Source organism: Bubalus kerabau, chromosome 5 (genome assembly GCF_029407905.1).
Source record: "Bubalus kerabau isolate K-KA32 ecotype Philippines breed swamp buffalo chromosome 5, PCC_UOA_SB_1v2, whole genome shotgun sequence".
Lineage (NCBI taxonomy): Eukaryota > Metazoa > Chordata > Mammalia > Artiodactyla > Bovidae > Bubalus > Bubalus kerabau.
In genome coordinates this window covers 120,608,746-120,620,838 of record NC_073628.1, presented here as the reverse complement: position 1 = coordinate 120,620,838, position 12,093 = coordinate 120,608,746, and the positions used below count along the sequence as shown (strand labels likewise).

The 12,093-nt window shown below is 49.5% G+C and overlaps 1 pseudogene; it reads left to right on the top strand.

The window, feature by feature from the left end:
- Nucleotides 1–704: 704 nt before the first annotated feature.
- LOC129654315 (serine/threonine-protein kinase PLK1-like) lies at nucleotides 705–2,787 on the top strand (annotated as a pseudogene).
- The last annotated feature ends 9,306 nt before the right edge of the window (nucleotides 2,788–12,093 follow it).

Sequence of the window (12,093 nt, the reverse complement as noted above, 5' to 3'; positions counted from 1 at the left end):
TTAATCTGATAAAACCACCTTCCCTTGACTTCCCCTCTGCTGGAGGAAGCGAACCCAGTCTGGGGGCTGGATGCTGAGTGTGTGGGGCGTGGGGTGTGGGGCATGGGACCAGGCTGCGCAGGGTACCTGGAGAACCCAAGCCACTTCTGCCTCGTGTCTTCCTCCCCAGTAGTGGGAGGGAAAAAAAAAAGGAGAGAGAGAGTGAGAAAAGCTTTTGTAACATTCTCACAGCAGCATTTGATTCAGGGAGAAGCCTAATAGCGCCAAACTGCTGCTCAGACCCTGCATAGTCGGAGGAACAGCTCCCAGGAACACACGAGAGGTGGCGCTGCAGAGAGGCTGGCTGGGGCACCAGCCCACCCGGGGAAAGACTGGATCCTTGGAGTTGAGGCTCCCAAGGCCCCTACGGACATCCAGTGGGCAAAAGAGATCCCAGAAGGTCTACTGGACCCATGCAGTGGGCTGCGCAGTCTCCCAGGCCGCTTTCTGGGGGAAGAGCAGCTTCGCCAAGTGCTCTGGCATCTCTATCTTGATGAAGACCCCAAGGAGGCATTTGCGAGCAAGATCTACCTAAGTTGCTGCAGCTCAGACCGCACCAGAGGGTGACGATGACCTGGGAGAGGTCTATTCACTGCCCCTTTGCCTGCCAGCATCTAGTCTGAGGCTTCCACAGCTTTTTTGAGGATGTGAACTTCATGTTGGTCATGTTGGGGCTCTGCTGCTGGAGATCTCTCTTGGAGCTACCTCAGTGGAGGAAATCCATGAGCCAGGATGAGACCCGCTGCTACCTGCGGCAGATAGTCCGTGAAAGTGAAGTCGCTCAGTTGTGTCCGACTCTTTGCGACCCCATAGACTGTAAAGCCTACAACACTCCTCTGTCCATGGGATTTTCCAGGCAAGAGTACTGGAGTGGGTTGCCATTTTCTTCTCCAGAGGATCTTCCCAACCCAGGGATTGAACCTGGGTCTCCCACATTGTAGGCAGATGCTTTACCATCTGAGACACCAGGGAAGTCTATGCAGTCAAGATAGTCCTTGACTGCACCCAAACCGGGTTGTTCATCAGGATCTCAAGCTGGGCAGAGTCTTCCTGAATGAGGATCTGGAGGTGAAAATAGGAGATTTGGATTGGCAACCAAAGATGAATATGTTGGGAGGCAGAAGAGCCTATCTAAATACCTAGTGCTTACCTAGTAGCTCAGTGGTAAAGAATTTGCCTCCCAATGCAGGAGACCTGAGTTTGATCCCTGGGTTGGGCAGATCCCCTGGAGAAGGAAATGGCAACCCACTCCAGTATTCTTCCCTGGGAAATCCCATGGATGGAGGAGCCAAAGAGTTGGATGCTACTTAGCGACTAAACGACAACAGATTCCTGAGGTGTAAGCAAGAAAAGGCAGCGTTTCCAGGTGGTCGCGGGGTCCACTGGGTGCATCATGTTAATAGGGCAGCTCACCTTTGAGATCTCTTGCCTAAAACTTACTGACTTCTGGATCAAGAAGAATGAATGCACTGTTCCCAAGCACATAACTGCCTCTTCCAGAAGATGCTGTAGGCAGACCCCACTGCTCACCTGACCGTTCATGAGCAGCTCAAGACCAGTTTTTCTGGCTACATCCCAGCTGATCCCCCATTACCTGGCCCACTATTCCACGAAGATTTTCAATCGCTCCCAGCAGACTGGACCCTGGGAACAGGAAGCCTCTCACAGTCCTCAATAAAGGCCTGGAAAACCCTGTGTCTAAGACTCTCTGGGAAAAAGAGGAACCAATGGTCCAGGAGATCAGAGAAGCGGTCAAGTGCCACCTTGGTGACATGTTGTATTGGCCGCGTAGCGTGAATGCCTCCAAGCCTTCTGAGAAGGAACTGTTCAGGCAGGAGGAGGCTGAGGATTCTGCCAGCATCACCATCTTCTGAGTCAGCAAAGTGGGGAGACTACTTGGACAAGTGCAGCCTTGGGAGTCAGCCGTGTGACTGAGTGTGGGGGTGTTCTCCAATGACTGGACTCATCTCGTCCTCTAGCCTGTTGGTGTCCGTCTGCAGTAAACAGAGCGTGATGGTGCAGTGCTCCACCTCACCGCTGAGTCCCCATCCCAACTCCTCCATGAAGATCACGCTCCACGTATTTCCAAAACTCCATGAGTGGACTCTTGCTGAAGGTGGGCACCCGTGGGAAGGTGTTGGACTAGTCTAGCTACCTGCGTACCTGATTTTGCATACACAGCACCATCATCCTGCACTCAGTAATGTCTGGGTGCAAATTGGCATCTCCCAGGACCATAGCAAACTCATCCCGTGTCCAGCGTGGCAGCTGTCACTACAGCGACTAGAAGCTGGGTTTCCCAAGAACTGTCCGAACCTCCTGGAGTAGCACAGCTGCTCCAAGGGTCTGACCGGTCGGCTCCACCATGTCCTTCCGTGGTGAACAAGCTGCTGAGCTCTGGCTTGGCCTCTAACCACCTCAGGACCTCCTCACAGCTCCTCCCCTGGGACTTGTGCCCCTCCTCGCCCTCACCTGCACCTTGGACCCCTATGGATTAGCTCCCATTGTGCTGGTTGTGTGTGTGTGTGTGTGAGATATTCCCCCAATCCCCAAACCTGGCAGCTAAAAAGAGAGTATGTCGTCATTACAAGTGGGGTTTGCTATATACATTATTTTCGTACATGTTGAGTTGTAGGTTCTACGGCCATATGAATTGTACGGAATACTGCTATAGAATTCAGGACTGTTTTTCTTTGGCTTTATACATGTTAAACACGTGTGAATCTTTCCAAAAAGCTATGGGGAGTGCTGATTGGCTACTAGTTTTCACGTGCTGATGGCTCAGCCAATCGGCAGCAAGGATTGATTACTCCTGAGGTGCCCCGTGGAAGTGGCTGTGTGGGTAGATGGGAGGTCTGTCTTCGCTGGGTGTTAGCCCAGTATGTCAAGTAACAATGGTAAGCAAATTCAGTGACAACACATTATTAATAAGTTCTTAAAGTGCCTTTCATAAAAGGCACTCCGTCTGCTGAGAGCAGCAGGGCCCCCTCTGCTGGTAGGGCCCCGAGAATGCTGGGCCGACCCTGTCATGAGGACAGGTCTCTCAGGACTGGTCTTGGGGGAAGATTATGGAACTTGTGCGACCTCCTTTGAATGATCCACTGACTCCAGATTATCTAGCTGGCATGCAGAAAAGCTGGGAAGGTAAGTAGAAAGCTTGGGAAAGCAGAGAGGGGGAAAGAGAGACAGGGCGAGAGAGGGAGGGAGAGAGAAGAAAGGAGGAAGGAGAAAAGAAAAGTAAGGAACCCGCAGGGGTAGGTGCTGTGCAGGAAGGGCTGCCTGGGGTCCTGTCCACGTGCTCACAGCAGCCTATGTTCAGTATGAGGAGTACTTGTTGGGTTTGGTTGAGGAGGGACACATTTAGGGGAACTGTTTCAACTGGAGGAAGGGAAGATGAAAAGGAAGGAAGGATGGGAATGCTGGAGGGAAGCTGGAGAAGGTGAGTCAGTGGTGGCCCAGGTGAAGAATGTGATCAAGCAGAGACGACGTGGCGTGCTGAGCCAAGGCATACATGTGAGTGGCACTAAGGCTCAGTGGTTACAGGCTAGGCCTCTGAGTCAGATGACCTGATCCTGCTTCTACCATGTATGCAGTGTGACCTTGGGCAAGTTACTCAATCTCTCTGCGGCTCAGTTTCTCCAACTTTAAAGCTTCATAGGGGTTATCTGAAGGATTATGTGAAAGAACATTTAGTCTCTGTTTGGTATGTGGCAGTGACTGTTATGAGGATGGATCAGTTGGGGACCAGTGGATGGCCTGGATGTCACACTGTCCCCCAGTGATGTGGACTCTGCCAGTGTTTGGTAGGCTGGGCTTCTGCTAAGAAGTCCATTTCACCTGGGACCTGAGGATGGGAATCAGCTCTGACCATGACCAAGTTTCAGTGTGTGAAGAGACTTCAGTTACCTGGGTCTTCCTACTTAATACCAATGACCCTGTTTACTTATAGTTTGGAAAATCCTCAAGCTTTTCCCTTCCAATTTTGTGTGGGGAAGGAGGGATGGGAATGAGATGTTTGTGGCCCCTGGCAGGAGTCAGAGGGGGCCCCAGGGCACCAGAATTCCACTGAGTCCCTAGGAGCACAAATCCTGAAGATTATGTCAAGGATAAAAGAGGATTTAGGGTGACGATTTAAAGCTTCCTTTCTCCTTTTTCAGGCAAGGGCCTGGGAAGAGGGGGTGGGAGCTGAAAACAGACAGAGCCTTGTTAGTGACTTGAATTTTCACATGTAAAATGATGGAGCTTCAGAAGGGAGTTTCTGCTCTGCATGGCCCGCCCATCCCACGCCATCTAACCTGATCTTTAAATCGGCAACTCCATTTGTATTCCAGTCTGACCATGGGAGACTCATATCCCTGTGGGCCCCAGCCTTGGTTTGTAGCTGATGAGAAGTGTTCAGGGGAGGCTTCAGCCAACACAAAAGGACTGTGGGGAAACCAGCCAGCCCCAGGCTCACCCCACAGCTGGGGCCCTGGGAAGCAGGGAGGAGGCAGACCAGTCTTTACAACTGCTTTTTATAGGATACTGTCTGTGTTGGTTATATTCAAGGCTCTCAGTCCCAGATAGGAGAGCAAACCATGAGAACCCAATGTCAGGTCAACGACCAAGTGCCGAGCATACCAATGACCGCAGCTCCGGGAACAATTGGAGCAAGTGCTTGAAATTCCAGCCGTGAGCCTGGCTGTCCCATGTGAAGGGATGCTTATATCTCGGGTAACACCCCAGCTGGCAATTCCCAAACTCACCAGGAGTTCAACCACGGCAGCCCCAATTATAACCATTATAACCCCCACCCCACACTTCGGCCCTGCCCCACACAAGGTCCTGTTCTGTGTGTTCAGTTGAGAGATGCTGCAGAGAAGATGAGCAGCCACTGCTCCCAGCCCCCTTGCAAAGGGGACCCAGTTCTCCTGGGGGTGGGAGCTGCCTTCCCTGAGGTTTGTCAATTTGATGGGAAGGGGCTCCTTCCTGAGATGCTGTGTATTAGCCTGAATGTATCTCCCAGAACCAGAGGCATCCTGAGAGCTGAGGAGCAGTGGGGTGAGGAACACTGCTATCAGGAGTAGGCTTAGGCTGCAGCTTGAGGTCAGCGATAACCTGGGGTCAGTGATGAGGGGTAAGTCTCCCATTCAGCATGGTGGAGTTCACGAAATTCTCTTCTTTCAGAATGGCTTAAGCAAAATCCTGCCTGGACACCTGATGAACCCTTGAGGCCTTTCCCTAGCCTGAGCTCTTCATCTTCTGGGGGTTGATTCATTCTCTTGTCCAGCACCAAGAGGGACTCACCTTCATGTGTCACCCAGAGTCCTCCTCATTCCTCACCTTTCCCGGTTCATTCTCATCATCATGATTGGTAGCAGAGTTGGGTGTTTCCTTTTCCAGGCTCTTACAGCCCCTTGGAGTGTGTGGACGGCCCAGCACGCACTACTATTCCATAGCTCCCTGGGGGCAGGGTTCATTCTGTCCATCTTTGTTTGCTGGTGACCATCTCAGTGGCATACTGGGTGCACAAGTGGCCTGGGGACCCTCCCTGTGCCTCACAGTGGCCTGGGGAGATACCTGAAAATACCCGGCCTTGCCCCCGGAGATCCTGACTTGAGTGACCTAAGGTCTGGACATTGGTTGTGGTCTGAAAACCTCCCCAGGTGACCTAACCTGCAGCCATGGTTGAAAACCATTCCCCCAGAGTAGACTGTTAATGAAAGCTTGTTTTAGGATGAACCAACAAACTTTGTCCAAGTGACACCTTCTCTTTTATTGTGTGTGTGTGTGTGTGATTCTCAAGCCCTACTCACCCCTAGCATTTATTCACTGTTAACGCCATAAGTTTGAGCCATGCAACTCTTGGGACTGGTGTTTATACACTCTCGTGTGTAGAATGCATGGCTAGTGGGAAGCTGCTATACAGCACAGGAAGCTCAGCTCAGGGCTCTGTGATGACCTAGAGGTGGTGGGAGGGAAGCTCAAGAGGGAGGGGATATGTTTCTACATAAGCTGATTCACTTCACTGTAGAGCAGAAACTAACACAACATGGTGAAGCAATTGTGCTCCAATTAAAAAAAAAGTTCTGGAAGGAGAGCTACTGGCAGGCATTTCAACTCTGATGTTTAAAACAGCATTGAACGCTCACTAAGTCTTAGGAAGTTCCTTCTCTAGCAAGCAGAATTCTCTCTCATTCTCCAGCATCACTCCACATCTGCCAAGCCTCTTCCTCAACGTTTCCTTGACGGGAGACCACGTTTCTGAGCCTTGAGGGAAGTAGTGGTGTGCAGGTCTGAGGGGCCGTGTGTGAGCCCACAGGTGGGTTGAGCAGCCTGCAGGGACATGCATGTGGACAGAGTGTGTTATGCCAAATAGTTTCATTCACAGCAAAAATGAGAGAAGTCAGATCACAAAACATTTGCTGAAATACCATAGGATATTGCTTACATGTGGCATCTAAAACACCACACAAATGAACCTATCTATGCAAGAGAATCAGACTCACAGACTCAGAGAATAGACTTGTGTTTGTTGGTGGGGGGTGGGGGAGGGAAGGCTTGGGCATTTGGGATTAGCAGATGCAAACTATCACATACAGAATGGATAAACAATAAAGTCCTACTGCATGTAACAGGGAACTAAATTCAGTATCCTGTGATAAACCCTGATGGAAAAGAATATGAAAAAGAATGCATATACATATAATTGAATCATTTTGCTGTAACAACAGATATTAGCACAACCTTCACTAAATTAAAAAAAGAGTTTGCTGAGTCCAGTTCTACGTGCAGCTCACTGCTAGGGGCTGTGGGACTTCAGGGTACCTGCCCTCTGTGTGGGAAAACTAGAGAAGAGAACCTCAAAATATGAGATGAAGCACAGATTTCCAAAGCTCCCAGAGCTCTAAAAGGAGTCATGTCCATTCCCTGTCAGAGCTTCGGTGGCTCAGCTGTGGCTGAGGACAGCCCCTGAGCCTAAATCAGCTGCAGCTGGTCCCTGGCACGAGGTCTCTTTTTGAACATACAAAAAGAGCATAGGGAATATATTCTAAATTCACAGGTACTGTATTTCCCATATTTGCTCCAGTTACTTAAAAAAATTTTTTTTTACTATGTGTCGGATCTTGGTTGCAGCATGCAGCCTCTCTAGTTGTGGGGCGCAGGCTTAGTTGCTCTGTAGAGGCAATGTGGGATCTTAGTTCCCTGACCAGGGATTGAACCACATCCCCCTGCATTGAAAGCGTGAGTCTGCCAGGGATGTCTTTGCTCCAGTTAATTTTTTTAAACACTGAAACATTGTTAACTCACCCCTGTGCCATTTCCCCTTCCCCACTCCTTTTTTTTTTTTTAAGAATGAGCATCTATAATTTACATCTTATGTTTGCCTAATCATTTTTAAAATTCATTTTTATTTATTTGGCTGTGTGGGGTCTTAGTTGTGGCATGCAAATTCTTAGTTACAGCACTTGGAATCTAGTGCCCTGACCAGAACTGAACCTGGGGTGAGTCTCAGCCACTGGACCATCAGGGAAGTCCCCCTCCCTCCTTTCTTGAAATTGGTATTTGTCTTTCCCATGTATGTTTCCCTATGCATATTACTATACACATGGGCGTCCACCCACAGTATATGATATGGTGTTACCAGCTTTCAAACTTTATATAAATGGTGTCACACTGCATCCTCTGCATGATGTTCACTCACTTCCCTGTTTTTGAGGCTTATCCATGCTGACCCAGGATTAATGAAACTACTCTTTATTCATCCATTCTCTTTTTGATGGGCTTTAAGAGTGCATTCCATTTTTCCCAGTTAGAGATAATGCTACAGCCTTCTTTGTAACGTGTATTTTGGCACATATATGCGTTTCTTTCTTTCTTCTTCCCTGCCTTCCTTCCTTCCCTTCTTTTGAAGTATGGTTGATTCACAATATTGTATTAGTTTCAGGTGTACCGCATAGTGATTCAGTAGTTGTACAGATTACACTCCATTGTAGGTTATCACAAGATAACGGGCATAATTCCCCATGCTGCACTCTGTCTTCTTGTTGCTTATTTCACGCCTCTCCTTGCACATAGGTGCTTCGCTGTCCCCTTAAATGCTGCCTCCATGACCATCACAGCTTTCAGACCTGCGAGCAGCCTGCACAGGGCTCTGCCATGGGCTCAACCTTCTTTAGTACCGGCAACTTGGCCCTTAGTGAGACTCTGAACTTGACCTGGTTTCTGGGCTCCACCTTGCACTTGGAGACCTAGTCTGACACCGGAACTCTCTGTGCCTGAAGCCTCTCGGGGCTTCTGCCCCCCACCCCCACCTGGCCCCTGCTGAAAGGGATGTTCTTTGGCAGGAAAGCTTGGCATATCTTGGGTCCTAAGATGAGATCTCATACATGTGGTCAGTTTTAACTGGACCTCAAAAGAAGTGCAATTTTCTGTAATAAGAAGAAAAGGGAGCGTCTAACTGAGGGCAATCAGGAGCCGGAGTAGGAAAATGAACATGGCAGAGTGGTACAGGGTGTGCGCACACGTGTGCTCAGTCACTTCAGTCGTGTCCAACTCTTTGCGACCCCGTGGACTGTAGCCCTCCAGGCTCCTCCGTCCATGGCATTCTCCAGGCAAGAGTACTGGAGTGGGTTGTTGTGTCCTCCTCCAGGGGATCTTCCTGACCCAGGGATCGAACCTGCATCTTTTATGTCTCCTGTGTTGGCAGGCAGGTTCTTCTAGCGCCACCTGGGAAGTATAGGGTGAGGACTGGGCTAAGAGCAGTGGCTGATGGAAGCTGGGTTCTGTCAGAGAGTGGGTAACGTGACATGAATCTAGAAAGTTAAAGCTTCATGCTCCCCACCAGATGACTTTGAGCTTTTGGGATGGGAAGGGTGAGTGGGCAGTGGCAGGTAATTGTGGCCGGGAGACCATGTCATGAGGAGAAACATTATCCCCTTGGGCCATCCCTGGGCCAGGCTTGAGTGTGCGCAGTGCTCACAGCTGGGACTCGTGGTCTCATTTCCCTCCAAATTGCTGAGCGCTGAGGTGCTATCAAATCAGTCTTCCTCTCCCCTCCATCACTCACATGGGACTTCCGCCACTCTTGCTTCCAAGCAGGTGAACTCCAGGCAAACCATGCACAGGCTTCAGTCCAGCTGTGACTGGTGGGCTAGACCCTGACGTCACCTACGAGAGCTTGGGAGAGCAGACGCCAGGGGTGGTCCGGCGTCTTCTCTGCACCTTGATGCCTCTGTGGTGTGAGCTTATCGGAAGCTCCCAAAGTTCCCTATCAGGGGTACCAGGAACCAGCAGGTGTATGTGTGTGGGGTGCATTGGGGATGGGGATGAGGTTAGGAAGCCCCTCAAGCTTGGAAAAGATCTTGATGCTGGGAAAGATTGAGGGAAGGAGGAGAAGGGGGGTGACAGAGGATGAGATGGTTGAGATGGGAGAGACAGGCTGATTGTTTTTGAAAGAATAAGCTTGGGTCCCAGGTTTACTCTGGGCAGAAGCTTGGGCTTTTGTGGTGGTTGACAGCCCATAAAACTCAGCAGTGAATCTGAGCTCCCAGCCCCACTTGCTGTCAGGAGAAAGTCTGGTATGGTTATCAACTCCTTCCCCTTGGCTGGCAGACCCCTGCTCGCTCTCCCTTCACCATTCCTGCCCTTATTCTCACCACCAAACCATCAGGAAATCGTGGAGAAAATCTGTTCTCTAGAGCCAGGGAGAAGCGTGGAGAGAGGCTGGCAGGGCTGGCTGACCAGATCAGTGCTTGTCAGGGGTGAACAGGCTGATGCCACAGGGAAGACAGAGCCAAGAAAAACTGTTTGTGGCTTCACACTTGGAGATTGTGTGTACGTGTGCATTTCTCTCTGGTAGATCCTGGAATGTGAGCATATGGGAGAGTCAATTGTTTTCAGCTTCCAGAATGTGCTAGATAGCCATGGAGTTTGAGAGTGGGCCACGAGAGAGACTCACACCTCATGAGGTACATACCTCATTTTCATAGTGTTCCTTAAATCTTCCCATCTCTGTTCCTCTTCTTGGAAAACCCCAGAGCCTGGCATACATTGTGTAAATGGCAGATGTCAACTGAATGAGTGCCTTCAGAAAGTGAGTGGTTGTTTACTAAGCATTTACTATGCGATCTCTCAGATCAAACCTATGAGAAAAGTGTAAGGTAAGCAGGTTCAGGAAGGTTAAGCAACTTGTCCAAGGGCTCACATCTAGGAGTGTGTGTGTGTGTGTGTGTGTGTGTGTGTGTGGTGTGGAGGGGGAGGGACGCACAAGAGATTTGAAAGGCTCACAGCATCATTTTTTATCATTGTTCATTTTTGCAGCTTCATCATATCTATGATGTTATGAATTTGCAGAAGCTTGAGGGGACAGCGAGGCTCTGAATCTGCATAAGCTGACTGTCCCTGAAAGCTGAAAGTGATGGAAACAAGGTTGGGGGCTTTCCAAGTGGGTGCTTGGCGTGGCACGTTCCCTGTAAAAACACAAGAACCTGAACTTCTGTGCACACAATAGGGAAGAAGACAAAAGAGCGGAGGGACAGGAAGACCCCAAGCTCTTTTGCAGACCGTGGCCTTGTCCCTGAGATCCAGGAAAACAGAAAGGCACAGAAAAGAACCGAGTCAGGTCAACTGTTAAAAATTATTTAATAGAAAGTCCAATGTCAAAATGTAACAATAAACAAAAATACACATGTATAAATATGTATATATAATTAGACCTGTACACTTTCTCAGACCGTTTTCAAATGAAACAGAATCATCATCGCATCTGTGTGGTCAAATCAAAAATAATATTCAAGCGACGTGGACCCACTGGTGCTGTGGGGAATAATAGTACTGCTGAAGCACTTGGAGGGGTCAAAGAATGTCAGTCATGAGTGAGTTGGGGATATTGCCAAATGTCCTTTTCTGGAGACCCAGAGAGGGAAGATGAGCAACCCCACTGCTCTGTACAGTGTATCTGATCTCTTAGCACCTACAGCCACTACTGTCTAGGAACAGCTCTCCTATTGGATGGGGTTTTGAACTCTCGAAGCTTCTGTGGTTTGAGAGCTTGCTTGCCCTATCTCCCAGACTAGAAGCTCCTGGGTGGGAGGTGGGGGCGTTGCTTCAAGACCTTCCTATTCTGCAGGCTGAGTGCAGCACAGGGTTTGGGAAAGCATGCCATCAAGTGTGCTGATTTGCTCTTAAAATAGTGGTGTCCAAAGTGGCTGTGCACCTACGAGGGGACACGCAAACCCTCAGGGGTTCAGAGAGAAAATACTAGAACCTCTTGTCTATATTTTTTATCTTATTCTTTAAAAATTTCTATGCTGTGTACTTTAAAAAAATGTGCCTAATATATTAGTAGAGGAGTATATGAATATATACTTTAAATAAATTGATAAACATATGGGGGGGTGCATCTTGCAAGGTTTTTGCTGATAGGCATGTGTGGCCCAAAGAGATGGGCACCCACTGCTGCACAGAATCCGTGTGCACGTGGAGCCCTGGGGAGGCTGCCCTGCTGGGCGCTCAAGCCCCTCTGAGAAGCTTTTGCAGGTGCTCAGAAAAGCAAAGCCTCAAGATTACCTCCCAGACCTGAATAAGAGCTGAGGCCTCCTGGTCCTGCTGCTTGATTTCCCTTAAATGTTAAGGCCTTATCCTCAAGAAAACACACATGCCCCTGGGAAGAGCACAGACACAGCCTTCGATCCTGGCAAGGAAGCCTTTTGATCTCTTCCCAGTGATGAAGAGGGAGCTGGACCAGGACAGACAATGGGGAGAGGCTGCCCAAAGGCAGACCTGGCCAGATTCCACAACCACACCCCCTCTCGGCGACCTCCTAGGCCTTCACTTTAAAGCAGGTGTATTTGAGGCCACACGCTCTGTCAGTTTCCAGCATCGTGATGACCACAGGCTGAATTCTCATCAAACTAGGCGGCTGTGAAATTCACATGGGAACCACAAGACACAGAATTAGAAAATTCCTCTGCAAGGAGCCAGAGGAATATCTGGGAAAAAGAGTAGGTGTGTGAGCTACAGTCTTTGAGTCCAGAAGGCTGGTGAACATGCCAGCCTGCAGCCAGGACGGCA